Here is a 27,047-nt window from a genome sequence, read left to right on the forward strand (position 1 = left end):
ACGTTACGTCGGAGTATATCGAGCCCATTAGCGGCGAAAACACAAGCGCACACGCTATCAGCACTGGGCGAACAATGTTCCCATCGCAGATCGCTTTCAAGATAGGGCATGCACGCCCACGCATGGCCGTGCCATACGCTGCAGCCGCCGGAGTACAAGACCCCCCCCCCTTTTATTCCCTGCTCCCGGTACCTCGCGCGCCTCGGAACACGGCTCGCTTCTCTGCCATTCCTAATCGCGCGCGAGATGGAGCCGCCATCAAGGTATCATACCTGGTAGCGAAGCTTCCATAGAAGCCCATACGTTCAAAACATGGCGGTTCATCTGCGGTTCATGGGGCTTAGCGTCATCTGTGTGAGGAGGGAACACTTCCGGCGGAAAAAAAATAACTTGATGTCATATCCGTTAAAAACAGAAGTGACGTCATTTTATTCAGAAAGGCGCGAAATTTGTTTTCGAAGGCTGGCCATTAGAGCTGTATATTCAAATGCCCCACCATTCGACTTGATGGGCGTTGCGAGCTTTCAGCGCGGAAAGCGATGCAGGAAAAGAACAGCCGTACGGGCGTCGAAATCGCATCGCTGCACGTAACATACTTTCTTTGGAGACCGACGAACGCTTTGGGCGTAGAGTGCTCATCCTTTCGTCGGACGCCAAGCCCGTTGGCCAGCGCTGCCCCACGAAAACAACTAAAGTAAACAACTATATGGCGGTCGCGACTCACTACTTTTGACTGAACAGTTTAAGAAACAATGAAACTACCCGCGTCACCAAATTCAGACAAACGTCGACAAGCAAAGCAACACAACATGTGAGGGGGCCGTGAACTTTACGAGCGCGCCTTTCTGTCCATTTCAAGAACTGCATTGCATTGCAAGTGATAGCGGCGTCAACGCCCGCCGCCATCGGTGGACGCTCTTACGGTGGGTGCTGAAAAAAAGTTATTTATTGATAATGATCAAGTAAAACAGAGTTGTTCTTTTTTCGCCATGCGTACATAAAATTGATTAGGAATTTTATTTTCGTTGAATGAATCTAACTATGCCTTGCTTTAATTAAAAAACGCTTTTTTCTTTCCCAATGTTTGTTCCCTCCAAACACAGTCGCGCTTCAATCGCTGCTCCCATAACCACCCTTGCTGATGTCGGTGACAATTCGTTCTGAACCGCTTTTCGCCCGAAGCTTCGCAACCATTTAGATCGACCTTGCCGCCATCATCGGCTCACCCTCGCAAGTTTTCACTCGCACATATAGCATACGGCGCGGAGACGATGTTATCGCCTTTGGACCTTAAGTATAAACAGCATGCACGCGATCTTGCGCGCGACAGCGACAAGCGACGCGATGGCTGCCGCGTTCGCTCGTGCGACGCTCGCGCTCGCTCGTGCGACCGCATGCGAGCGACGAAATAGACCGATCTCACCGCACGATCTGCGCATGCGCGAGTTTCCGGAAGTGGAGCTGCCGCCATCTTAACTGGAGTACTCTGCGCACGCCTGAGTGTTGTTGGCGCGGCTGCAAGCTTCGCGCTTTGGATACATCGGCGTTTTGCACGAATCCTCGACGTGTACGACAACGGAACGCAGTAGAAGACTGTGCCCGGACCTTCAATGTAAGTGTTTCATTTCAATTTATCCGGTGTTTTAGCGCTGCCTGCGAAAAATGAACGGTCGACAGTGCCGATGTCAACATACTACCACGCCGTCTCACATTTGATGCGCATACGTCGCTTCGCAGTGCCACTACCCGTGTTCGCTGAATGAATAATAAAAAAAAACGAACGAGAAAGCATGGTCCTGTTGTCATGCGAGCAAAATACTTCGGTGGATCGCGGCGCGCAAGCGAGGGTATAGTATCTGCAGAACACAGCTTGACCATACTGCGCAGAGCTCTCCGCGACTTGCGAAGCTGCGCTATGAACGGGACAAAACCGAAGGAGTTCGGTTTTTATTTATTACTACCAGTTTTCACGCACATTTACGAAGAAACGAAGCGAGGCAGGCTTTTCGTTGTTTCGATCTTTACGGCTTGCTGTCGGAACGTCAAACATAGTACCTTGCAAAGTTTTTGCTGTTGAAACTTAGCGTTAGTTCTGTAAAGATTTGTGAAACCCTGCCGCGGACGGCATTGGAAGACGGCAAGTTTAGACTTGTTTACGAGAACATTTGTTGTGTTGACCACCCGCCGCGCTTCTTTAGCATAGTGCGCATACACTGAGCATGGACGGAAAGTATTGGAATGCCTTGCGGCGTGTTTCGTACGGGTGACTAGTTTAGCGCATGTGCTTCCCAACTTGTGTGCTTCTCGGGAAGTGGTATGAAGAGCCCATGTAGTATACTGGTCCGGGGAAGTCTCGTGAACGACAAAATATTTGCTTCTGCACAATGGATGGCTGAGTCTGTGAGTCATTAGGCAGCGGGCGCAAAGCTACGGATAAGCGGCGGCGAGCTCGTAGCCGATGGCTCAGCGCCGATATTGTCGCTATGCTTTAACACTTCGGAAGTACAGCGCACGGTGCGCCAATAAAAGCCGCCAACGCTCGTGAGATGCCAAGTTTTATTACCGTTGTTGCCACTTTAGCTTCTGCTCGTAATAGTAAAATATCAGATTGAAAGGAACAGGGAAACACCCGCGGCGCCGTCGGCTGAAACGCCGGCGCCGCTGACCAACTCTTTTGCCGTGCACTGGAGAAGCTTGCCTTGCATCAGAGATCTCGTTGGTGCTAGACGCTTGACTCATCACTTTCGTAAGAGGTCAGTTTAGGTATTAGCAACCTGCTTGGATATTACTACGTTCTAGCGAACACTGTTTCGCGCGTAAAACAGGTTGTATCAGCTGCCGCTTGCAGCGATCACCTCGGCAAGGGGGTCGAGCACACGCTATGCCGCTTCGCGGTCACTGATCAGCCCATCAGTCGTGCTTTAGCAATCCTGTAATTACGCACTAGCGCAATAACATGTCATGCATTAAATACAAGAAAATCTCAAACACGTTAAACAAGAAAACTTGCCGTATTTGCCGCGCTGTCCGACTCTGTTTATTTGTCGCACCCATTTCTGTCGGAGCTTCGTATCCTTCGGGAACACATGAAAACTGGTGCCCTTGTGCTTCAGGCTGTTCTTGTAGCATCCTGGCACGCAACACGTGAATCCACCCATTGCGGTGAATCTATACAACGCATGAGACCTCAAAAAACAGCTCTCGGATGCAGCACCAATGCAGCCGCAACGATGCAGTCGCGGCCGAGAACTCTAGTTACCGGCATGCACCGCGGCTGCGGTGGCGTAGTGCAACTCGTGGTGAGATCGGTCTATTGAGTACCTCTCCCTGTTGTTGCCTTTAAGTTGATGTGTTTTACTGTAAACAGCCGCATAAATATTTCTAAAGGTCTTGCACTAGGTTCTTATCCTTGCACGTATCAAAATTTAGTCGTTTGCTCGTGCCATGCGACAATCGGTAGTACTTGACTGATGCACATCCCGTTCCGGCTTCGCGCTATTGCCTAGTCGCTCATAGCACTTACGGGCGACCCGAGCGATGAATTCTAGATTTCCAGAACCGAACGATCGAGCGACAAGACCGAGCGATCTGTTCGCGCGACGGCTCGTTTCGTCGCTCGAAGTCATTGCTCGTCACCGTCGCGCACAAAATCGGTCTCATGCGAAGATCGCCTGCATGCAGTTTATACTTTATACGGAACATGACGGCGATGGCAGAAATGCGCCTGAAGTGTCTGTGTAATTGCTATCGGAATAATACGACAGGCCCGCAAACGAACGTGCTTATCGAATCGTCGGTCCGTGGCTGCAATCGCCAAATGTGAGCTGGTTGCAATACGCTATTCGATGGTTATCTTCAGCTTGAAAAGGAGTGGTCGCAGCAATTAGTTTTTCCCGCGGCTCGCAGAACCGAAGCGGTGTGTATGTTGCACCTGAAGCGTGCGTGTCGCCTGCTACATAGAACATAACTGGTGCAACCGGACTGCCTTTTTAGCCAGTCGGCGATTTTGATTATCACCCGCCGCAGCGGCTCGTAGGTTCTGACGTTCTGCTGATGATCTATAGGTCGAGCGTTCGACTTTCAGCCGCAGTGGCCGCATTGTGATAGAGGTGGAATGCAAAAGCGCCTGAGCGCTTTGGTTTAACTCCACGTTAAAGAACGCCAGGTTGTCGGTATTATTCCCGAGCCTTAAACAGTGATGTCCCTCATAAACCGAATGTCATTCGCACATCTTTTCATCTTCTAATCTTAATTCATGATTCTGCTTTTCTGGGCTTTCGCCTTTTCCAACATACATGTGTAGTTTTTCAGTAGTACTTCGGTACATTCGCTTAGATAAATGGCTGTGCAAAACCGAAACATAGGTGAAATAAATTGCGCAGTGTTTATTTGATAGCAGTTCCTTCTTTGCTCTCAGTGGAAACCAGTATATCGTCAGAAGAACGGGGGGCCTCTTGTCTGAAGTGCGCCGTCTGCAACTTCGCACCGTTCTATATACTGAGTTGCACTGGCTTAGAGGACGGCTGTGACGCACCTGGGTGGCTGCATAAGTAGAGCAGTATTACTTGCTCAAGCTCTTTCGCATTCACACCACGCTACATATATCGGACACGAAAAAAGAATCAATGACATGAAAAGGAACAGTGCACAGAAAACAGTAGGCTGTAGAGCTTGCCGCGAAGAATACAAATTAGGAACGGTTTCCGTGCCAGAACTAAAGGAATGCTTTCTTTAAAAAAGACGATATAAAATACACTAAATGGTCTCGAAGCAGCCAGACAACTGGCCCGCGGGCTTATAACCTGGCAGTCGGGTTTCGAAATCAGGGCTAGGGTAAAAAAGCGAATGTAGGAATTAGTAACGAGCGCAAGCTTGGAGGGAAAAGCGTTGACGGTCAACTGTGGATGCCAGCCCCTCCGCCCCCCCACACGCACACACATTTAGGGCCCGCAACACACCAAACTGAAAAAAAGGTAGAAGCGAAGTAAAAAAAAAAGCCACGTGAACGCCATTATTAGGCAAGTATGGTCGCGCTTTCCAAAAACATAAGCGTGTTATCAGATGAGCGATAAATGGTTCGCTAACGCATGCGCTATTCTCTCTTGCTATTTGCGAAACTTCAATAATTATGCATGCGCGGTAATCATAGTGCTTGCCTGTGACCATTGTGTGCTCGAATTGTGAAGAGCGTTCCCCCCAAAACCATTGAATGTTACAAATTATTCCGATCCGTCTCGTTTCAAAATCCGTCTCGGCAGATATAAACGGCACCTTTTGCAGACTCAAAAAAGAGCAACCGATGCCGCGCAAATTTTCCGTGGTGACGCCCTGTTCTGGCGGCCACGTGAATAGTGGTAAATATCGGTTGCTTATACAGGCATAAACGCTGTCGTAATTCTGTTACCTTATAATTATTGCACAGAATTATTCGATGATGGCTACCACTCAGTAACGCCGATCGCGCTTTAAGCAAGCGAAGTTCTTTCTTCTCAGCTTGGAATTTTAAACCAGATTTTTTTTGCATACCACTGAAATGGAGGGGGTGGGGAGTAGCCGAAGGCGTACTGCTTTCAACCTCTTCAGTTAAACCCCAGTTACCCTACCTAGCAGGCAAAGACAGAATTTGACACAAAAATGCCCATGGCACCTAAGCACTTATGTGTTGTGAATGCAAAATCATTGATGTCCAATTGAACGCCGATGAGCGGTCCTTCGAGTTTTGCGCTGCGAGTAATGTTTTCGAGTTTTGCTGCGGGGTATCTTATCGAGTCTTGCGATTAAATTGGTACGGTTAGTGATTATGTGTTGTGAATGCAAGAGCATTAACGTCTAATTGAACGGCGGCACGCGCACGCACGCGAGCCTTGCGGACGAAAACCCGTCTCGCCCTGTGGCGTCGCGTCACCGTGTCTACTCCGTCGAGGCACGCTGGTGACGTGGCGTGGCGGCGATGCTCTCTCCGCTCACGCAACACTTGGCGCACTAGTGCGGCAGGCGATGACTAGAAGCAGTGCGAGGCGATGACAGACGGCACGCCAACACTTACGTCGAGCCCGCCGCTTCGCCCTGCGTCCATCAGTGATACATTGTAAGGCTCGCCACGTCGACATGGAGATGTCCGGCTCCTGTTTCTCCTAGAGCGAACCAATGGACTCCGACAATGACTACACCGTTGTGGAGGGCAAGCGACTGAAGAGGAAATACCGGAAGACAACCAAAGAAGTGAGTGAGTATTGTCCCCAACACACTGCCTACTCCGACTAACGCGAATGTGTTTGTGCCTCTCGACGTCTCTAACAATTGAAATTTCGTACATGGACAAATTCTCAACAGCCACCTTGGTGATGAGGCTCAGAAAGGAATTAACGAAGCGCGTTTCAACACCAAGAAAAACATAGTCACAGTGGAAGTAGCGACGCAGGCCAGCCTAGAAAAATTGAGAACCGTGTCCATACTGGGACACATAGAAGTCCGGTCGTTCATTGGGCACGTTGGTCGCACTAGGGCAGGCGTTATTTAAGATGTCGTGATTGTCATCAGCGACGAAGAGTTACAAAGGCTTCTGTGTTCAACAGCTATGATCATCGACTTTAACCACTTTGGTCGCTCGACGAGCGTCAAGCTTATCTTTGAGAGAGACACGCTACCTGACCATGTCAAGGTGGGCTACGTGAGGCACCCGGTGCGTCCTTATGTACCTTAAGCCATGTCAGCGCTGTCTGCCGAGGCCATATACCGCATGCCTTCGCTGTGCCGGCAGCCATGACATATCTTCATTCACAGTAAAAGAAACAAAGTGCTAGAATTGCGATGGACTTCATGAGATCAATTCCAAGGATTGTCCTAAACAGAAAAAGGAGATAAAAATACTGAACCAAATGAGCAATACAAGTAGGTCCCACAAAGAGGCGGCTGCGTTAGCGCAGCACCGAAGGAGACGATTTGCGTCGTCGACCTGGACAAGCTGTAGGTCCAAAGGAGAGTTCCCTGGCTCCATTTCCCCAGGTCCAGCAGAAGGTAGTTCAATTGGTATCAATAGATCTATCCGAGCCATTGCTTCAAGCAAGCAGCGCAAGCCGGGAATCGAATGTATGGCCATGCTTGCTGCCGCGCACACGGGCCTTGGACTGTCAGCGCGAGCAACAACATACACTGCATCGAAGAATCACCATGGAACTCTGTAATCAAAGCCATACTACGATAAGGAATCGACGCCTTGTAGAGCTGCTACTGCAGCTGGCTTAAGTGCGCCGGAGGCGCTAACAGCTACAAATATTATCCAAGTTATAGACAGTCTCCTAGCCACACTGCAGTAACTGCCGCTTCACATCCTATCTCTGTAAATCCTCTAAACCCATTCCTCAGCGCGGAGTAGCAGGCTGCACGGACATTATTCAGGCCGGCCTCTCCACATTCCTGCCCTCAATATATATATATATATATATATATATATATATATATATATATATATATCCCTCGAATAAGGTCGGACCACCGACCGAAACTGTTGGGTAAATAAACCTAAGATAACCGCGAAGTTGTGCTGCTCATATTTCTAACTACGCTTGACCCACTGAAAAATCCAGGTACTACTATATATATAATTTCCTTTTTTAATGCACCACACGCTGTATTATAGCCCAAACTTCTCATACTAACACTAAGACAGTTGAAAACTTGCACACAGTAGCACGTAGATTCCTTGCTTCACATCTTCGTCCGTTGATTAGGAACGGCAAGGTAGAGGCTACACCGAGAAGATGGAAAGTCACACTGTCCATGCGAATACGGCAGAAAAAATACGCAGCTCGCAACTGAAACGGCAGCATGTAAAATAACCTCCGGGGCGGCAACGGAAGTTCGGCAAAGAAACGACTGCGCTCCATCGCCCTTTCTCAGAACCCTCGTCCGGCGCTGCTGTTTTCCTTCCCCGGCGCGTTCGTTTTTATGTACCTCACAACGCGACCTTGAAACATTCTGATCTAAGGCTTTCGCCTTAAAAAGTATACCCGAATTTCTTGCTACCATAAGCTCACCGAATGAAATGCAACGGGGAAACTTTAAAGAGCGCTCCCTATGTGCAATTACTCGGGAGTGCCATCTCGTGTCGCTACCATTCTGCTGACTAATAGCGGCGCGGACTCTTGTATAAGTGTACGAGCCTAAATTGCTTCGATGCCGCGGGAAATGGAGATGGTATAAACGAAAGTAGGCGCATTAGTTAGTCCTAAATTGACGCTTTTCACGCCGTGAGTATAATATACATACTTGTACAAGCAAAGTGGGAAGAAAATCCAGAGAGCCTCACGACAGCGTGAAGTAGAACCGAACCGAATTCAGTGGCACTCAGCGTGTAGGAGAATGTGAAGCGATGCGAAGGCACACGAAGTCGACGAACTCATTGTCGTCTTGGCCGAAAATGGAGAAGCCTTAATTAGGCGCCATTAGAGACTTTAAATAGTGATAATAAACGTCCTACTCTATATTTCTTGAGGGAATCAACGAATGTAGGTTCGTCGTGACGAAATACACCGTAGTTTACGCACTGCAACGTCATTAGCCAGCACTGGCAAGCACTTTGCACGCCTTTCCCGCTATCCTAGCTAGTCATTAGAGGGATGTTAGGACATAGGACTTTACTCTCTGCAACCGCTCAGGGCACCTGCTCCAAGAACGCAGCTGCCGAGACAGCAGAGGGATTTCGGCGAAAAATCCCTAAACCTAAATCCATTGATTACTGGCATATTTACAGTGACAAAACGCCGTGGCGCAATGAAGGAGCTCGCTTTCATTACCGAAGGGCAGGGGGCGTCATTTTGCATCAAGAAGTGCGCGCGGTAATGTGCGTTGCGGGTATACCGAGACATATCTGGTAACCGAGTGGTAACCGAGAGAAATTGATAAGAGTAGTTTTTCACTACCCTGCAACCGATGATACTTGAGAGTCTTGTAATCAACGTCGCATGCATTCCTTAATCAAACAAGACTGAATGCTTGCAAAAGCTAACATCGGTGTTGCAATATTATTTATTTACATTCTGGGGTATTACGTGTCAAAACAATGAGATGGTTAAGAGGCACGCCGTAGTGGGGGACTCCGCATTAATTTTGACCACTGGATGCCTCTAAATTTAAGTACGCGAGCATTTTAGCATCTCTCCCTGACCGAAACGCGGTCGTCGCAGCCTGGATTGAACCCGGGCCTGGAGCTCAGCAGCTAGATAGATGCCATCGCCACTCCTCTACCGCGCCGGGTGCAGGGGTGACATGTCTTGTTTAAAAAGTTCCTCCCGATGGCTTTCATAAGCAAATTAGTTCCTTTATTGGCCTTTCTTAACATGTTGATCACAAACATCGTAATCTGAAGCAAAAGGCGAACTTACCTTTAAGTATTAGGGCACTTTTTTGTATATATACCTTTTAGCATTCTCAGTGCAATTCTAAGCTGTGGTCTAGCAGCAATGAGTAGTTACGAAACATATGGCAATCCTAACGGCGTGGCTACCGTCCTCCCACGGAATAACTCCTGTTGCTTACTTTTAGAAGTGCTCGACTTCTTATCTGATCGACACACTGCGCGACTTCCTCGTTTTTGCTGGCCGAGGTTTCCGTTCACGAATAAAATAGTTTTGGTAACTGGTAACAGCATACCGTACAGCGTGAATCACACTTGTCGAAAGGTCAAGCGACCGGGTGCGGATCGCGCGAGCTTCCGAAGCAGTGTTAGATGCTGGGTTATAGATCTGTTTGAGCTTTATAGCACATAGCCAAAGCCTGCGGTATGACCATACCAGGTGTTACTGTGGCATTACCAAGTGTGGGTCTTTTTCTTTTGTTCCTCCCGTTGTCTGCGACGCACTCACCCGTTTACAGAAATTTGTACTCACAAATGGGTGTTGCATTCTTTTTAGGTGTTCCCCTTTGTGTATTACTGCTCTACAGTGCAAAAATGCAAATGCCGAAGCAGGCAATAATCAACGGCGATGAGCGCTGTGTTGAGCAACGCCGTCAGCGTCATATAGGAGCCTTAAAAAACACAGCATAGTGATTTCAGGTCTACTGGACTTGAAATGCGTGAGGATGATGCCGGTAGCTGACGTAAATATTTTATAACGATTTGCGATTTGATGTTTAGGTGTTGCAGTGCGCTGGCCGTACACGAGCAATATTATGTTTTAGTTCTTACGCCGTGCGATCAGATAGTAAGGAGAGTTTCCAATTCACGCTGAAAATTCGTAGACGGCGCTGGTCTTTGCTGAATAAAAACTGATACAGCCAATATAGTTTACAACACACACACACACACACCGCGGTTGATGATGCGCGTCGCATGTTCGCGCAGCCAAGAAAAATGACCGCATCCCGTAGTTAACGCTCCGCCGAAAGGTTACATAGTGGTTCTTTGACGACCTCGTATGAACTGGAATCACGTAAATTTCACGGAGAACAAGCCAAAGCGTCTTCGACTTGTTCTGCAGGATGCGACGGCAACACATTTCAGCAGCGCCGGACAGGCTCGCACAAGCCAGAGAGGCGAAAAGGCTGGAACCGTGCCATTTCCTCCTCGCCCGATTATAAGGTCTATAGACACAGTGCTAGCTACATCAAGGTTTGAGATAAGTGGCAGAGTAGAGTCATGTACGAAGTGACGCACTTATGCTGTGCACTGCGAATTGAACTTGAACTGAGCTCTCTGTCTGGATCCGCCATCCATGTTAGTATTAAACTGCAGGGTGACTCTTGCACCAGCGGACTACCGTGTAAGCATTCAGGTAGCAACGTGTACTAACGACAAAGGTTGAATGAAATCTGAGTTACGGCATCATTATCATTACTATGGTTATTCTAAACTGATGCCTTCTCTCTCTCTCTCTTTCACTCACGCTCCCTATGTGTGCTGGGCAGCAAGTTGTCTAACTAATCTCTCTGCCTATCCTTCATTCCTTCCCTTTCTTTCTTTCATGTTTAATGTAGTTATTTATTTTACAACATTATTAAGTTTACATGCTGTTCGTAACTGTAGAACTTAGATAAATGAAATATCCAAGGTACTCTCTACATTAATCTCTCAACAGCGACCTATCGAGAAGAGGACGGAAGTGTAATCAAACCTGTTGCTCATTCCGAGTTTTAATGACACTTATAGATAGACGCCTGCATCAAGTTTTCTACTTCCCCACTTCAGTTCATCACTGTGTAAAATGCCACACGAGCTACGATGAACGAAAGCAGAATAAGGAAAGCCTTTATCAGTTTAAGTCTTGCAAAAGTCTTGCATGTACCAAGCGGATTCGCCTAATTTTAGACGAAATGACGAAAATATACTTTGCGTAACTTTTCAGGAGACGGGAATAATCTTTAGCGCAATATTTATTTTTTGAGCAATTACAATGAAACGTTAAATTCTACACTAACTGTGCACAGGAGGTGCTGCCAAATGAGGAAAGTGGCATGTATCTGCTCTTTACGAAGCAGGTCTTGCCGTTTAATCCTCTCGGCCACGCAATGCTCTACTCAAGGGTAACGAAAGTTGCCACGTGGGATTACTGCGAGAACACGAAAAGAACAACCGCAAGTCAAGTAAAGCCGCGCAGTGAGTTTTTCTGTGTTATTTTTATTTTTCTCAGTCAAGGCGTCAAGCGATATTTGCGAAAGCATGAGTTTCTTAGAGACCGTTATCTAGAGGTGAGTGCGAAGAAGGGCTTGGAGCGGTAATGGGCCTTGGGCCGTGCGAAATGTAAATGGCGTAAGTGGCGCAGCCGACAAAAATTCCTTCACATATATATACTGTGGATGCTCAGAAAAAAAAACTTACAACAGGCGGCCTAGCTGTAGTCTCGACAAAGTAAGACGCGCTGTAAATATCCACCTACCACTAATATTTGATTCAACAGATGGTGCTGATTAATCGTTGTTCCGCTACGTAGTATAAAGTTTGTGATTGTGCGTTTTATTTCTATTGTCGCATTCCTGCTTGCTTGTTTAGTAGTGTGTGCGTGTGTGTGTGTGTGTGAACAATACACTGTTGATAACACCAGTTACAACATACAACACAATGTTTTCAGCGTGCAGAAGTTACTATGACAGTGTACACAACGTTTGTAATGTGACCATATACTGTATTCTAACCATTAATTGTTTCCGTATGAATTCTAATGACACCAAAGTGCAGTAGCAGGCGCCGACGTCTTTGGGAACGTAGGTGCTTTAAAAATGCCCCCCCCCCCCCCCCTCGATAATTAAACGTTACGACCACGAAGGCAAGCAAAATGAGACGCGTTCCCTATCATCCTTTCTTGGACGCTTCGTCCGTTCTTATACTCGCAGAACCCGGCGATATTTGGTGAAATAAATACAAATAATTTTTGGCTGCTAATGACCTATTTTGCGATTACCTGCTATTCGGAAACGATGCGCTGGCTCTTTTTCTCATCATATCAAATCCTCAGCAAATAAAACTAACCTACATATTCACTACGACTACAAAATGCGTTTTTAGCACTTCGGCTTTCAGGTTACATACTGCCTTGCTACCTAAAGTGTAGCATTCGACAAACGTTTAATGTGCCTCGCATGTGCATAATTCTGGTGACTGAAATGTTCTCTTTCTTCTTTTTTTTATACTATGTGTACAGTGTGTGCAGCCCTACAGCAACGCAAACTTTTGTTGGTTATTTTGGAGAGAATGTACCTTGTGTTTCTCATCTATTAACACAATGGTGATTAACCTATCGCATTTTCCTAATGTAGCTATTTTATTGTATTAAAATTTGATATTAAATGACGCCACTAATCCGCAAGAGGTGCCTATTAATCGGGTAAAATAAACATATGGGTATCTCTTTCATAACACGTCGTGTACAAGGCAGACGTTTTTAAGTCCCAAAAGCATTACGTGAAATAAATCATCGGGAAAATTACTGAAGTGCGAAAGATCAACCACGCTTGCTGATACAACGTTGTCAAGAACACCATCTTTTCTTCAGATGCAGACATCTAAGTAGGAAAACATGAGACATCTCGAAGGGCAAAGGGGAATTTCTTAACGCACAATTATCCTCTTTGCGACTCGTTTCTACTACCCCACTGTAGGGTAGCAAACCAGTAACTCTAAGCATCTCGTTTCTTCAAATATATCACTATCTCAGGTGACATGAATAGCGACTACGCGAGAACATCAATACGTTTAACTATACCTGAAGCATCATGATAAAGCTGTTTATTGCTACCAAAGTATGGCGCCGCAATTTCCCAGCTTTTATGCGACTACTATCTTTTTGCCAGCAAGGAAAAGTAACACTGCATTGAATTGAATACACAGGGTGTCCCAGCTATCACGCAGCACGATTTAAAAATAGAGGAACGGCGTTACGCGAAGAAAACCTGGCGCGTCTTGTTTCCAGTGCACTGGAGTAGCCGCCAGTGGTTTTTTTCGTTACTGAGATTTAGTTAGGTAATTTTAATTAATTATCTAACTTGAGAAGTACTGTCCTAATTATCAAAGTGTCAATGAGAAAGTTGTAGAGCAACATGAAAAACTCCCGATACACCTTTCTGTTGCTCAATACGTGCTACATAAATTTGTTTTTCCGAGTGTGAAAGAAGCCCGCGAATACACGCAGAATTGCCGCACGACTAGCCGCTCGAGGCACTTTGCGTGCATTCGCGGGCTTCTTTCATGCTCGGAAAAACAATTTTATGTAGCACGTATTGAGCAACGGAAAGCTGTATCGGGAGTTTTTCATGTTGCTCTACAATTTTCTCATTGACACTTTGATAACTAGGACAATACTTCTCGAGTTAGATAATTAATTAAAATTACGTAATTAAATCTCAGTAATGAAAAAATTACTGGTGGCTGCTCCAGTGTACTGGAAACAATACGCACCAGGTTTGCTTCGCGTAACGCCGTTCCTCTATTTTTAAATCGTGCTGCGTGATAGCTGGGACACCCTGTTTAAGGTGCACATCCTATATAAAAACGTTGGAATGCTCTAAGACTCTGCTGTAATCCTGATAGCGAGAGCTGGGTGTTTATGAATCACTCCAACTTTACAAGCAAAAGTATGGTCTGGGTCAAGCAGGAACAGCCTGTCACACTAACTATTGGGCGGTGGAAAAAATTAAGAAAGAAAACAAGATGAAAGTCACGGACATCCGCATCTACAGAGCACACAAAGCATGCCAGCTGCTCTCGTAATAGTAAACCGACGAATAAAGAAGGGTTGCCGGCAGCGCTGGTGAGTATCGTGTGAAAAAGAATTGCCTTAGTTTGCCTGAATTCAGAAAAATTACGGTATGCATAAAGAACCACAACACTTACAGTACTGAAGTAATCCGGAAGAGTGGCAGTCAGGCTGCCTCGATGAGGCGACCACGTCGATTAGGACCGCTCATCGATAACGTGCAACGCACGTGTTCAACACAGTCAGCGTTACGCGGCAGAAAACTACAGTCATTGCCACGATGAAACGACTGCTCTTTCAGAATACGGGAACACGCGTCAATTTCACTTTCCAGTCATAGGTCGCTGGCCGTTTGGATCAACCGAGCACAGTCTTCTTACGCAGTAGCAATCGATGAACACGGACACGGGAGATGAGGAGATCGGTTTCTTGAATACGTCCCAGAAACACTGTACAGATTGAGGAACACAACAGAAAGACGCGCGCCTAAGTTTCTACCCGAAATTCGCGTCGTGGTAACGGCAAAAGCGAAGCCGACCAAAACTTGACATTTGTGGGAAAGCGCGTGGTCTGTTCAAAAGTGTGCGGTGGAGAGCACTCGCTAAGTGCTACCCTGCGCGCACACCGGACCGCCGAAGACTAACCGTTCCGCTCGGCCGCCGACGAACTGCGAGAGTTCGACCAGGAGAAAGGACCGCGCCCCCTCTCCTCGACTCTAGTGCTACGGTAGCGACACGGCCGCTCGAAATCCTCACCACGAAGGAAGGGAACACCGGTGGCGCAGAAGAGGCGGCCGGAGGATGCCCCGCGCTGCCGTGCTGCGGACTCCATACGATCGCTTCAAAGGGAGCGGGGGCTGGCCGGTCGTAGCGCGTCGGAATGCTAAAGCGGTCGTCGATCGCGCCGTAGAGTTCCCTACTAAAATCATTAGAGGGAACTCTGGAGCTTTGATCGTTCAGATACCACGCTAAGTAAACTAGATCATGTATTTGTCTGATCTTTGTTTTTGTGGCTTCAGACTCTGTTCTACTCTATTTATTACTCTTTATTTGCCCCTTTTTGATCTAAAATTCCTACATATCACTTTGTTTTTATTTTTCCTAAGCGCCTGAAGAAAACAATGCTAGCCAAACATAAGTATTAATTGCCAATTCTATTCAGTGGCAAAGCCGGGAGGAGGGGGGGGGGAGGGCACGCCAGGCACGTGCCGCCCCTCTTTCAGAAATTTCTGTTGCTATTATGCCGACTGTCCAGCCACCCGCCCTCATTTTCACGTTCTCCCCGTCCCCGCTTCAGTGAGAGCACCCCCCCCCCCCCCCCCCCTCCAGGGAAGAATTTCTGGCTGCGGCACTCACTGCCATTGTTCTACTGGCGACCACACGTGCTGCAGTCAAGAGTCTGCCGAAATCTCGCCTGGGGAGGAATCATGGCGAAAAGCAAAACAGACGCCGACCAAGGTGATAAATATTCTTTTAAAAAGTAGACGTATCAGACACCACATGGGGGCATTGTTCACAATTACCCCTTTATTGTGAATAGAACCCCCCCCCCCCCCCCCCGCTTCCGGTGTGGGTGATGAAACGTTTTTCAATATATTTTTTTTTCACCTAGATAGCCGTCTGTTTCGTTTTTCGCAAACATGCGTACTCACTGCCCATTGCTGTGCAAAAAAATATTGCGCGCTGTTATGTTTGAAAATTACAAATTGGAAAGTTCCAAATTAGTTTCAAGTCAAGAGGACAAATTTCAGGAAATCCATGAACAACATAGCATTCCTAGCTCGCTGAACCGCCATGCTTAGAGATCGCGTGAACACCTTAAAGCCTGATTTATTATACAATAGCAGTTATATTGACGATCCAGCGGCCGTGTATGGACACTCCAAGCAATTTTTTGTCATCGGCGTCGCCGTGAGGTTCCCTATATATTTATGTATATATATTCGATATGCTAGCGCAATCAACCAGCGCAAGACAGGGGAAGGCCTGTGTGGTCGGAGTGGTTCGGGATGAATTATTCCGTCACCGATGCCACAGATGTCGATGCCGGCGCCGAATTTTCTGCGACACGAGGCCCTTAAAGCTTTCGCGTTAAAACCCCGCTTTAAAGGGCGCGTAAGTTGAACCGACCGTGGCTGAATCGTTTAGCGCGGCGGTTTCCCAACCCTGTGGTTGGTGGTTCAATTCAGCAGCCCGAGGAGTATTTTTTATTTTCGCGCGGTTTGGTGCGTTTTTTCGTACACCAACACCAGTAAGGCAATACAAGCTTCGCTTGAAAAATTCACCGCATATGCACCCCGTACAGATGGTAAACCAACGAAGCTGAAATGTGCGGCCCCGGTGTTTTTCACTGGGTTAATCCCGACGGTTCATTAAAGTCTGCCTCAATTATTGGTTACGCATCCGTCTAGCTCGGCCGCACGAGCTGCCGGATCGGCTCGACATTGCCGCTTGAGCTCCGCATCGCAGGCCCGATCTTCTGTCGAGGCGCTGCCCCACGCCGACGATATCTCTCTTGCTCTCGGCACCTCATACCCACATATCCAACGCGGGTATGAGCCACGCGTGATTTCTGTATTTCTACTTTCTTTCGTTCTTTCTTTCTACTTTCTTTCTATTATTCTTTCTTCCTTCTTGTTCCTGTCTCATACTCGCATATCCAATGCGGGGGTGCGCCACACGTGATTTTATTATCGTTAATCGTGATGTAACTGACGAGCATGTGATAAGTCACCTATCCGTCATGTTAGTCATACATTCGCACCCTTCCATGCCAATTTTGGTATATACCAAGTCATCGCCTTCACCGAGACGTGAGTTTTCGATAGGTTTTTGATAGGTATTTTTCCGCAAGAGGGTTTCTGTGGTCGGACCAGGAGCGTTTTGCTTAGCCATATACAGCTTCGCTATAATAAAAGTGTGAAACAACAGCAGAGCTCAAACGTGAAAATGATGTAAATTTATTGCCATGGCTGTGCACTACCTTCAGGATCGGCCCAAGAAAGAGGTTTGAAACTTACCCGATACGGAAAAGTGGTGGTAGAGCAGCTAAGGAAGACTTTGGTTGTGTTTAATAAACATTATAAATAAAATTGTACGACGGCAGGATTCAAACCGAGGGCCCTTAGCACAACAACAGCTCGTTCTTACTTAGTCAGCTTACGTTTACTTCAGTTCATACTGCCACTACACCTTCGAGGCTTACACTTCGTTGAATATTGTAACATTGAATATTGAATATTGTAACAATATCAATCCTGTAGGCCTAAAGTATTGATAAATAAAATATAAATGCTGTTATCGCATTCATTGCTTCGCCCTCATGGTGAAACTGTGATGTGTTATTTATTTATTTATTTACTTGTTTATTAATTAATTTATTTACTTATTCAGATACCTGCATCCGCCGTGGTTGCTCAGTGTCTATGGTGTCGGCCTGCAGTGCACGAGGTCGCGGGATCTAATCGCGGTCACGGCGGCCGCATTTCGATGGGGGCGAAATGCAGAAAACACCCGTGTACTTAGATTTAGGTGTACGTTAAAGAACCCCAGGTGGTCCAAATTTCCAGAGTCCCCCACTAAGGCGTGTCTCATAATCAGCTCGTGGTTTTGGCGCGTAAAACCCCATAATTAAAATTTTTACATGCATCTTATCTGTAGCCGGGCAGATATAACAATTAAATACGAATAAAGGAATGATTAAACACATAGCGCGTGATAAAGATCATCATGTGATGAATATAATACAACTTTGCAGGGAAGGTTCTTCCACTCGCTGATCCTGGGCACAAAATAAAATAATAACTATCACCCCATGAAAGAAGTCACCCCTTGAGAGAGAGAGAGATAAGCCTTTTTATTTGCACCCGTCACAGAGTATAGGCTCCGTACAGTCAACAGGCGGCGCTGCTGCGCAGCATCGGTGGCGCGATGCTCAGCGTCGCATGTGGCGGGCGGCGCGAAACTGGGAAAGGGGGGAAGACGGCGAGATTTCGGAACTACGTATACACGCCTCCGAAAGCCGCACGTATATCCGCGATCCGCTTTCTTTTTTTTGTGCGTGTGTGTACGTGAAAGTACAAGCGTGGCCCTCTGTGATGGCACAAATAGTTTTTGCGGGGTTCAGACCTATTAAATGAATAGACGATTACTTTCACGGTGCAGCCTTAACCAGCGGAGACAAGCTCTACGCTGCCCAACTCAGAGAGTGTGCGTTCTTATAAAGGAACTATGTCGCAAATGGAACGTTCCGGCCACGTGTTCGCGGTCGAGTCTTGCCTTGTCACGCTAGAGCACAACTACTCAAGCTCAGTCTGGCTGTGTGAACGTGTGCGGACCTTTATATCGACAAGGACATGTGGGCAGTCCATCGTGTATGTCTTGCGGTTGCTGCGAGACACTTCAGCACCTGATATTGAAGTCCCCCGCTTTCGTTGCGCAGCACACGTCACTAGTGAGGGACTATCACCTCCTTAATTTGCCAGCCGTGTACGACACTCGACGAATGTTTGTACTCCAGTGGTGGTGCGTCTCGACGCGATCAGGCGCATCGCGCTCTTCTTACATTTAGAAAAGAATCTAACTAAGGTTCACGTTTGTACTCTATTTCTGTTTTCTGGGGACGGAGCCTCAGACACAAGTTCTTCTATTTGGACATTGTTTAGTGGCGTGACCTGCAATGACCGGTCCTACTGTGTGACCTGCGCTGCATGTGTTCTGCTTAATTCTTTGAGATTTGTCCTCTTTGTCTTTCTTTCCTCTTCCCTCCCCTTCTTCCTATCTTGCATTTCTATGTTGCTGTCTCCTCCTTTCTGAAAAGTAGGCAAGCGTTGTGCCCCTTCCGGTGGCAGTTGCAGCCTGCTCTTCGCTTGCCCTTTCCTGTGTAGCGTATATATGTTTTCAAAACGACTAATAATAATTCGCATAAAGCAAAGGCATAGAGACAAAGAAAGACGTACAGTCAGAAAAGTACGTTGCTTATACACTATGCTAAGTCGGCTGATGGATAATACTTTAGGTGGCACAAACCAAATATCTCCGGAAAAAATGCGATCATGCCTATAGAAACGACACGGTCGGTGGCGTCAAAACTTTGCTCCCATTTAAACAATGCGAAATCCAATCATTCTGCATCAGAAACAAAGCACCGCAGTATACAGGATGCGTAGCACCCTTCTGCGAGGCACAGGCATTCGTCGGAAGACCCGCATCACATCCAGCAAAAACGTCTGTGAGCGGCCGTGCTGCAGACTTCGCAAACTCGCCGGGCGCGAGAGAACATCATATGCTCAGCGCGCACTGTTTTCGTGGCTTACATTTCTTTCTTTCGCTTATGAGTTTACATGTTTGCCGTAGACAGTAGCGCAGGCAAAGAACTAGAAACTCGCGTTCGGCCTTTTCCGAACGATCACCGCTCGGGGCAGCATTCAGGAGAAAGGCGGGCAAGAAATCGTTCGCAATGCTCGCGCATCCTGCATTTATGTTTCTTTTGCGTTTCCTGCGCGCTTCACTGAGCTGACCAGCCGTAAGATTTTCGCTTTCGACGCCCTGCCATAAACGTTGAGAGACAAAATTCGAATGGAAAAGAGGCGTGCGTACTTCCAAAATGCTTTTGTGTCTCTACTACTTTTCGTTTAGCAAGAAGAACTGGAACAGTGGAAAGCTGATAAGCGGACTAAAAACAAAACACAAAATAAAGTTTCAACATAACAGAGCGGCAGCGTAGAAAAAAAAAGGAGGGGAGGGGGTGCTTGAAATGAAGAGCAGTGTGCATTTTGCGCAATTCTTCGAGCGCCGGTACGGTCGCACTTTTTTTACAGTATGAATACTTTAGCATGCTAGAGAACGCATAGTTTCGAGTTTGCTTTAGCAGTTGCTTATATCAGAACGCACGAAAAACGAAAGAAATGTTGTTTTGTCAGTTACGCCACTGCCGGTGAACAGACGATAACCGTAGGTACAGACACGTCTGTCGAAGTAATGAACCTGGTAGAAATGTTGAGATATAGAAACCGGGGTTCTGCGCTCCTAGCTGCGTCGATACGAAGTATGAGTACATTTCATAACCCCAAGATTTGTGTGCAGTCGTGCAGGCATTGGTCACAATTTCTTTTTTTTTCTCGTACTCTTAATGTATGGTAGAAAACCTCACGTTTGTCTGATTGACCTCCCTATCTTTCCTCTGCTTGCTTTCTTTCTTTCCATAGAGTTTCACACTATAAAACCTAGAGGGAAATGTGGCGCTGCTGCGCTGTGGTATGCATTGGAATGCCGGTATATTGTGGATTCGGATTGGCATCGTTCTTGGAGAGCCAGAACGCCTTGAAGACGCGCCTGGCTAGCACCGTTCCGTCGGTCACAATGATTCATTTCCTGCTAAAACAGCACGTAAAAAACGACTTTCGTTTTATTATTCTAAAAAACATGTTTTGTTCAATTTTGAGGACATACTATCGGATGCACAATTTTATGAAACGTAAAAAGTATCAGCTGGCCGCTAAAGTTGGAGGGCAGACGACAACATTCTCGCTTGCTTTGGAACAACTTGTCGTCTGTTCTTGCTTTTCTTCACTTGATGCTACATTGTAGGTGAGTAGACTTTATTGAGAGATGTAATATGGGTGAATGAAAGTCTTTTTATGTAGATTTTATTTTAAGAACCCATTGTTTGTGTAGCCATCTCCACGTTTTAGACGAAGCCTCGTACAACACCAGCCAACACAAGCCTCGCAGACACATATCCCGTCATTCCCATTAGGGCAAGGCAGCTCTTTAAGAAACTCGCATAGACGGTGGCGCCAGTTTACCCTCTAGGTGTTACACTGAGAAAATCTATGTTTCTTTCCTTAGAACACTGTATGTTAGAGTGAATTCAACTGCTTACTTATGTGTACATAAGGGCGTATACAGAGTGTTTCATTTTAGCTGCACCAAATTTTTAAGAATTGCCTGCGGCAGATAGCACAATTATAATCGTTGATCTAAACTACTCGATGAGGCGGCCATTACTTCCCCCAGAAATCAAAACGCATAATTGAATAATTAACATAATTACGGTAATTAACTTTTTAACTAATTATTTTACGGCACATCTTTCAATTTACGAATTATAGCCGCTGAGTTCGCAAGGCGTATCCACTTAGAACGAATTCGCAGGACTCAACCAGTTTCGAGATATTAATTTTCGAGGTGTCCGGCGAAATGCATGGGCGTTACAGTTAACTTTGTGCTTCAATGCATAAAACAGCGTTTCCCTCAAAAAGTTAACTGGAACGCCCATGCATTTCGTCGGACACTTTGAAAATTCGTATCTCGAAATTGTTCTACTCCTGAGAATTACTTCCAACTGGATACGCCTGGCGAACTCAGCGGCTATAATTCGTAGATTGAAAGATGTGCCGTAAAATAATTAGTGTAAAAGTTCATTAGCGTAATTATGTTAATTATTCAATTAGACGTTTTGATTTCTCGTGGAAGTAATGGCCCCTTCATCGAGTTGTTTAGATCAAGGATTATAATTGTGCTATCTGCCACAGGCAATCTTTAAAATTTTGGTGCAGCTAAAATGAAACACCCTGTATACTTGTAGGCATAAACACTTTTGTGCGTTCTCTTTTTAGTATAATGTTCGTGCAATCATTACACACGAATGGCATCACAAATTGAGCCATGGAACAGCTGGCACATCAGAAATTGAGCCAAAGTACGGCACTCATAATTTAACGAGTAAATCTTTCACACAACTCTTTTCGGGTTATGAGACAAACTGAAACAGACAAATAGACAACGTTTTGACCACTTCGTGTAGCGGCGGAAACGTCACACAACGCGCAAACTGCGCTTAATAAATGACAGCTATAGAAAATTCAAACTGTCGATGTACAGGGTGATCATTTTTAAGTCCATAGGAATTTTTAAAAGTAGCCTTTTGCAGATAATGTAATTTTAGTCCTTGATCTGCGTTATTGAGAGAGAGGCATATTAATTGCACGAGCAATCGAAACACATATTCAACGAATTAACAAAAATGCACTAATTATATTTCGAATTATTTATTTTGCGGCAAATATTGCAATTTACGAATTGTAGCCGGTGAGGTTGCTAGGCCTATCCACTTGAAATGAATTCCCAGGATGACGCCAATTTAGATATGCGCTATCAAACTTGCCGTAAAGATGCACTCTTGTTCTATTTACTTTTATTGCGATAGCAATTATATGGACACTTCAACCGGATTTCTGCCGTCGCCGTGAGGTTCCTATAGATAAAATCTTCGCCGCGTGCCGTATGCCCGAGCGGAAGCGTGCGGGGACGCGCGCTATCACGGAGAGCGAACGCACTCAATCTCCCACGGGCAAGCAAGGAAGCGGGAAGCCAGCGCCGGAGAGGGAGCGGGGGGGGGGGGGGCGCACTTCTACTCTGCCAACAACCGCGCTCGTGGCTCGCCCGCACCGTCTCTTATCTACACACGGTATGCGCTGTGCATTCGCCGCTCAGTTTCCGTTGACGCGATAGACCGCACGTACCTCGCCCGCTGCGGCGTATGCGCTTGCTGCCAGCGTTTTGACAGTCGTTGTCTGCAGTCATTCAGTGTGATCTATTCATGTTTGTTTGTGCGCGCTCACACCACGCTTGTTCATTCAGTTAGTCATAGTCGGGCCACATTTTCCAACGCACGCTACACATGCGATGCTGCCCAGATCGGCAGTGCAGCGCTACAGGTGTGTCCCTTCGCACGCGCTGCCCGCGGGAAGCGCTTCTCATCAACACTACCGTTTCACACGCGCCTTCTCGTGGTCATCGAGTCTCTCTTCATGTCGGTCTACTTACGCCGCAGCACACCTGCTTACTTAATCATCTCATGTTTACTACAATTCATATTGCTACCTAAGCCGCTCGCCTTACTTCGTCTGACATTGCTGTGTTGCTATCGATTTCATTGCTTCGCCCTCAGGGCGAAACTGTGACATTTTTTAAACAAAACGCTCTTTTATTTCCTGAAGCACTAAAGTGACTGAAGCGCCCATGTATTTCGTTCCACACTTTGGCAAAGAATATCTGGGAACTGGTGTCATCCTGGAAATCAATTTCAAGTGGATGCGTCTTGCAAACTCACCGGGTGCAATTCGTTAGCTTCAAAATGGGACATAATGTTAATAATTTAGAAGATATTAGTGAATTTTGGTTAATTATTTGAATATGTGTTTCAATTTCTCGTGCTAGTAATGTCCGCCTCTCCGAATACTCCAGCTGAAGGACAATAATTACGTTATCTGTCATAGGCGATATTTAAAAATTCCATAAAACTTAAAAATGATCACACTGTATATTGCGAACCACGAGGCGAATTCACAAAGGTTTATTGTTCAAAGAACTTTCTCTAACTGCTCGCCGGCCTTCGCTAATGATATGTTTGCTGCCCCTACTGGACTGTTCTTGTTATTAGGAACTTTACCAGCGTAAGAAACTTTTGTGAATACTAAACTGCTATAGCATCCAGCTCTGGGGTGCACAGCAATATTTTCTTTATAACACGCGAAAGCAGACGAGACTCCATCGGCGCTGGCGTGAACTGAAGTGAGCTGCAAGTTAGTAACGCGCATGTCGGTCGTTGATGTCGCCGTGTGTTTGTGGCGACATTCATGGTGACATTCAGCGCAATCGTGTTTCATCCCACTTTCACGGTATAAATGTTACGCCAATTTTCTATCCGTGCGGCTTCATAAAATATTCAGTGCCGTAAAACCGGAATATAGATCGATATATTTTCTGGTAAAAAGCGGGCTAAAGATATCCTACGTCACAAATATAGCAATATTTAAGAAACCCGCCGTGGTTGCTCAGGGGCTTTGGCGTTGCGCTCATAAGCCCAAAGTACCAGATGATCTCCCAGCCGCGGCGGCCGCATTTCAGTGGGGGCGACATGCAGAAAAGCCCGTACACCATGGATTGGGTGAACGTTAAAGAACACCAGGTGGTCGTAATTAATTCGGCGTCCCCCACTAAAGCGTGCCTCATAATCACACCGTGGTTTTCGCAACGCCAAAATCTTTTATACTTTTTAATGTTTAGCATAATGTGAATCGTCGTGTGGCAACCTACAGCGTGCATGTTGGCGAACGCATAGTCAAAGTCGCAGCTATATCCAAATGTAATTATAGAATTTTGTTTCCTGTCACCTCGTCTGCTTGCGTGCGCTCTTCCGATCAACCTCGTGTGTGATTTGGTTGTTGTTTTAATGCGAATAGCATTTTCTGATTACTTGCGACGTTTTGAGCCCATCTATCTATCTATCTATCTATCTATCTATCTATCTATCTATCTATCTATCTATCTATCTATCTATCTATCTATCTATCTATCTATCTATGGAGCCTCTTCGTCAGCCCAGTGGTTTATATTTTCTACCTGCTTAGGCTACTAGGTATGTGCTCCTGGTCGTTATGGGTCGTCGGTGTTCCATAGTCGTCAGTCCAGTTTCGTGATGTCGTACTTTCGTCATGACGTAGTCGTCATGCCTTCTATGCCGACCAAGTGTCCCAAGTTGTCTAATAGCTTGGACTTCGTGTTATTTTAGTTTTAATACTGCTTATGTTATCTGTATTTTTTATATATATATGTGCGAAAAGGAGTAGCCGGTACCATTTAACAATAAAAAAATTACTCTATCTCCCGCTAAAGGGAACCATGTGTGGATGCGAAGCAGCGGGGAGATGGTTAGCTTGAGCGGGAGATGGTTTCGCGGCAGCGGCCCTAGCGCTCATCGCGGCGCTGCACGCGAGAGAGAATGAGGCGCGCGCGCTCCGTCATTTTCATACCGCGAAACTACCGTGGCGCCCCCAGCGGAGTATGCCGCTGTCGCACCACCTGTCATGCGCGCCGCTCCGGATTCCCAGATGAGAGAAAGGGGGGAGCGTAGGAGAGGAGAGAGAAGGGGGGAGGGGACGCGCATGCGCTGTGGGGGTGTGGGACGCCGCGGGCCGCAGGACGGACAAAGCCCCCGCCATAAGCTGCTTCACATCTAAAAAAAAAAAAACTTGGGCCACTAAGTATGGGTTCATGGTCGTGATGCCTTCGTGGTCATTGCATCGACATAATTTTAGCTTTGTCATCCGACACTCGTCATGGCCGTCGTCGACACACCATGGTCGTCATACAGTCGTCATGCATTCGTTGTTACACCGCCTAGTGATGACGTCGTGGTTGTTCTATCGCTGTCAGTCCGGCTTCGTGATCTTACTCTTTTCGTGCTGCCTGCTCCGACCCAGTGGTCCAAGTTCTCTAATAGCTCGGGCCACTAGGTATGTGTTCGGGGTTGCGATGCTCTTGTGGGCATTGCGTCGTCCGTCATTCCCGCTTCGTCATCTGAATCTCGCCATGCCGTGATCGTTATACGCCTTTGTTCGATCGATATCATTCCTTCGTCATTGCGTCTGCGTCATTCAGTCGGCGTCGTGCATCCCTGCTCACGGCAAGCGAGTGCCGTAGCAAAGTGCAAACGATATCGGAGTATGTCACATATAGCTGAAGCAACTAATTCCTCATAATTAACGCTACACGTCTTAGTTAGAAGTGGCTTCAGTAACATATGTCACTACGTTGCTGGATTGCTAATCGCGTATACATCGACAGTCATCTTGAGATGAGTTCTGCCGTAATTTTTCGTCTGGTGACCGATGGGTTGCGGCACGCGGAGAGTTTTCAGCCGCGTTCAAGAAAAATATTGTCCACTTCGAGAAGGAAATGGCAACATGGCCGCTCGGAGCCAGAATGGCGTGTCTGAAAACAAGTGTGCGATATTGGCAGGCACCGAACGGAATACTGTGTCGGCATCCAGCTCTAGTAAAGCATCATGACCACTCTTATACAGAGACCACTTGATAGAAATGAGGACGGTGCACTGTACGAGGCGTGCGGCGATAAATGCTCGTATTGTGACGGCGCTTCTGCAAGTTCGGATAAGTGAGACTGCAGCTCCGATGATGGATGAGCGATGCCTTCTTGAAAATAAACGCGTGCCGACGATTTCGGTGCTGTTTTCCTCTTGTTTCATTTCAAGCTTAGAGATTGACCTATATTTCCGCTCGACACACACACACAGGTATTCATATATATATATATATATATATATATATATATATATACACGGTGTCCTAGCTGTAACGCAGCACGATTAAAAAAAACAGAAAGGCGTTACGCGATGCAAACGTAGTGCGTATTGTTTCCAATGCAGTGGAGTAGCCGCCAGTAATTTTTTCGTCACTGAGATTTAATTAGGTAATTCTAATTAATTATCTAACTTGAGAAGTACTGTCCTAATTATCAAAGTGTCAATGACAAAGTTGTAGAGCAACATGAAAAACTCCCGATACACCTTTCTGTTGCTCAATACGTGCTACATAAATTTGTTTTTCCGAGTGTGAAAGAAGCCCGCGAATACACGCAGAATTGCCGCGCGACTGGCCGCTCGAGGCTTTTTGCGTGTATTCGCAGGTTTCTTTCAGGCTCTGGAAAACACATTTATGTAGCATGTATTGAGCAACAGAAAGCTGTATCGGGAGTTTTTCATGTTGCTCTATAGTCTTCTCATTGACACTTTGATAATTAGGACAATAATTCTCGAGTTAGATAATTAATTACAATTACCTAATTAAATCTCAGTAACGAAAAAATTACTGGCGGCTACTCCACTACTCTACTCCAAGAACCGGTTCTGCCTCAGGGACAAGAGATTCTTCTTAATCTGAATTGTGAATTCAGATTCTGAATGTGAATATGTTCTATATGTGCTTTGATCTAGTTCTAGGATCTGGATCACATGAATCGGTTGTGTTCCAGATTACAATCCCGATTCGGTATTCAG

General features: G+C 46.3%; 1 protein-coding gene across 20 annotated transcripts in view; it reads right to left on the reverse strand.

The window, feature by feature from the left end:
* The window catches only part of LOC119439997 (calcitonin gene-related peptide type 1 receptor-like), a 400,718-nt gene that overhangs the window by 119,183 nt on the left and 254,488 nt on the right, over window positions 1-27,047 (reverse strand). Inside the window, exon 1 of one of the 20 annotated variants that reach the window (XM_049661294.1) lies at window positions 14,324-14,730. The exons of the other annotated variants lie outside the window; for them this stretch is intronic. The gene's annotated coding sequence lies outside the window, so the exon portion shown is untranslated. Of the gene's footprint in view, window positions 1-14,323; window positions 14,731-27,047 lie in introns of those variants that run through there. 20 annotated transcript variants of the gene reach the window in all.

The sequence above is a fragment of the Dermacentor silvarum genome, chromosome 2 (assembly GCF_013339745.2).
Source record: "Dermacentor silvarum isolate Dsil-2018 chromosome 2, BIME_Dsil_1.4, whole genome shotgun sequence".
Taxonomy (NCBI): Eukaryota; Metazoa; Arthropoda; class Arachnida; order Ixodida; family Ixodidae; genus Dermacentor; species Dermacentor silvarum.